The following is a 3,543-nucleotide window of genomic DNA, read 5'->3' as shown; positions in this document are numbered from 1 at the left end:
CCTCTACTACCCTCCTGGCTCCCCTCCCCATGCCCTGAATAAACTCATAAACTCTATTCTATGCTATACCTATACCGGTGTGTGGCTGGTCTCTCAGGGGGACGAGATGCTTCACATGGGCCCTGCTGAGACATCCCCTCCCCCATACCTCTCCACACACCCGAGGAACATATTCTTTATCTCCTGAACACCCCCCCCCAACCGTTTGGTCTAGTGCTGTCTGTTCTAAGCTGCGCACGGACATTCAGCAGGTATGACCATTTTAATATTTGACAAAATAGACTTTAAGTCAAAATTAATGAGAACAGAACATACTTATCAAAGGAAATATCCACCAAGAGGACATCTCATCTGTGCACCAAACACAAGGACATCCAAGTTTGTAAAAGAAACATAGTACAGTCACATATTGACTCCCACACACTGATAGTCTAAGATTTTAAAACCCCACTCTCACCAACAGACAGGTTATCCAGATAAAGCCTGAGTAGAGGATTGCTGGAGCTAACAGATGTTATAAACCAAATGGACCTAACAGATATTTACAGAACACTTCCCCCAAAACAGAACAAGATACCCTCTTCTCAGACCTCATGGAACTTTTCTCCAAAATCAACCACATTCTTAGGCACCAAGCAAATCTCAACAGATACAAGAAAATTAAAAACATATCTTACATCCTACCTGACTACCAGAGATTAAAGACTGATATTAGCAACAGCAGAAAGCTTTCATTCTCTCGGAAACTGAACAACACACTGCTGAATGAAAAATGGTTCAAGACAGAAATTTAAAAAGAAATTAAAGACTCTCTAACATTTAATGAAAAGGAATACACAGCATACCCAAGCTTATAGGACACAATGAAAGTGGCTCTACCACGAAAGTTCACAGCACTAAGTATCTACATAAAACACTGGAGAGATCTCATACTGGCAAGTTAACAGCATTCCTGAAAGCTCCAGAACAAAAAGCAGAAGTCACATCCAAAAGGAACAGACAGCAAGAAAGAATTGAACTCTGGACTGAAATCAATAAAATAGAAACAAACAAATAAATTAGCACAAAGATTCAATGAAACAAAGAGTCAGTTTTTTGAGAAAATTGGTAGGATTGGCAAACCTTTATGTAAATTAACTAGTTATTGTTTTACCTGTTGAGACTTGCTTTGTATATGAGTATATGGTCAGTTTTGGAGAATGTCCAAAGAAGGTATAGTCTTTTGTATTTGGGTGAAATATCCTATAAATACCTGTTAGATCCATTGGTAGCCATTGTCAATTACCTGCAGCATTTCTCTGTTTAGTGTTTGTATGTTTAGTTTTGTCTCTGTTTATTGGCAAGAGTGAGGACATGACCCCAAAGACACTCCAGATACCATCTTGCTGTAATTACATGAGTCAGGTCCTTTATTATCAAAGCTTCGGGTAGATACATGCCTCACGCAGGAGGTAGGGGTTATCGACCTCAAGACCCAAAAGCTTAGGGTTATTATAGGCAAAGGCGGGGGGGAGGGGAGGTGGTGGAGGGAGAGGGTTGTGGGTAATCAAACACAATTGGTTGTTTCAAATGTCAGTAATGTGTGTAAGCAGAACCCAGTCAGAGGTTTGACAAATCTCACGAGAATAGTCTCTGGTCCCTGTGGGCTTGGGACCCAGTGTGAATGCTTATCTGAGCCAACAGACCATTTGGTGTAAGTAAGGGTCAGTGTGTGATTTAAGCTAATTTGCACAAGGTGGAGAAAGACTATCCAAAATTACAAAATCAGAAATGAAAAGGGGGACACAACAGCAAACAGGAAATCCAGAGAGTCATGCTTTAAAACCTGTACCCAAAATTGGAAAATCTAAAAGAAATGGATAAGTTTCTCAATACATAATACCACTTACCAAAGTTAAATCAAGACCAGATAAGCAATTTAAAGAGACCTATAACTCCTAGTGAAATAGACACACACACTAAAAGTCTCCCAACCAAACCAAACCAAAACAAAACAAAACAAAACAAACAAAACAAAACAAAACAAACAAACACCTCAGGGCCAGATGGTTTTAGCAGATTTCTACTAGACTTTGCTTGTTAGAGACAGGGTCTCTCTGAGTAGCCCTGGCTGTCCCTGAACTTGCTCTGTCAACCATGCTGGCCTCAAATTCAGAGATCAGCTAGTCTCTGCCTCCCGAGCTCTAGGATTAAAGGTGAGATTGCACTACAGTTGAAAAATCTTAAATCACAAGGCATGCACGAGATGACGAAGACATGTTTTCAGTATGAATGAAGTTTATAGCCTTATTGGTGAGAGTCCCAGGAACTGGAAGGTTAGTGCCTAAGACTAACCATCTTAAACAGTTTATCTGAAATATCTCTTATTTAAAGGGAACATTATCTCTATATAAGCAACTTCTGCAGAAAACCTTGACAATTTTGCTGGACTTCTTGACTCCCTGCTAGCAAGGTATTTAAGCAGACACCCATGGTGAGGGGCACTCCCCTTTCTATGTTCCTTTCCCTATCTTTCTTTGAATTCATTCCCTCAGTTCATTCATTTACATATTCTTTCTCTTCCAGACTTTCATGGATGTCTTACTACTTTGTGCCGGCCATTCATCTAGGCCCATGGTTCTCACCCTGTGGGTCGAGACCCCACGTTGGGAGTTGAACAGCCCTTTCATAGGTTTGCCTGAGACCATCTGAAAACACAGATATTTACATTGTGATTCATAACAGTAGCAAAATTAGTAGCAACAAAAATAATTTTATGGTTGAGGGTCACTACAACACTAACTGTATTATGGGGAGATGGAGAACCCCTGAGCTAGGCATTAGTGACAAACAATCTCTGCCCTTAGTGGCTTATATGGGGATGGTTTGTAGACAGACTAATCAAGCAATAAATACCATCAGTAAGTAAAGTTATGTAAATAAAAAATAATGATGTAATATATTAGAAAATGCAACGTGTCTGAATATTTAAGCAATAGTATCAATAGCCTGCTTAAGCACGTTTAGTCTATAAATCAAACCATTTATTAGATACAATGTGTCCTAGCTTTGTGCCTTAAAAAAAAAATACATGTTCATAGAATATCAGGCTTGAGTTTAGAATATATATCTAGATTTCTACAGGAACCAGTTCCCAGGGCTGCTGCTGACCTTGGTTATAGGTCCTTCCTTCCCACCACCAGCTATGACTCACACACTAGGATATTACAGTTACCATGTCCAGGGTCAAGGGTGTGAGGCTGGGGGTTGGATCTCATTGGGAAAGACAAAATCTGTGCAAGCAAATACAGCAGACCCTGAGGCCTTAGAACATGAAAACACACACACACATACACCCTGGTCTAAACTTCTCCTCCCCTCTTCCTCCTCCCCCCTCCCCTCCTACTTTTTTCTCCTCCTGCTCCTCCTCCTGCTCCTCCTCTTCCACTCCTCCTCTTCCCCTCCCCCTTTTTCTTCTCTACCTTTCCTCCCTCCTCCCCCTCCCCCTCCTCCTCCCCCTCCTCCTCCTCCTCCTCCTCCTCCTCCTCCTCCTCCTCCTCCTCC

This window comes from Grammomys surdaster, unplaced genomic scaffold, assembly GCF_004785775.1.
Source record: "Grammomys surdaster isolate TR1022 unplaced genomic scaffold, NIH_TR_1.0 149, whole genome shotgun sequence".
NCBI lineage: Eukaryota > Metazoa > Chordata > Mammalia > Rodentia > Muridae > Grammomys > Grammomys surdaster.
Note: the sequence above shows the minus strand (reverse complement) of the source record.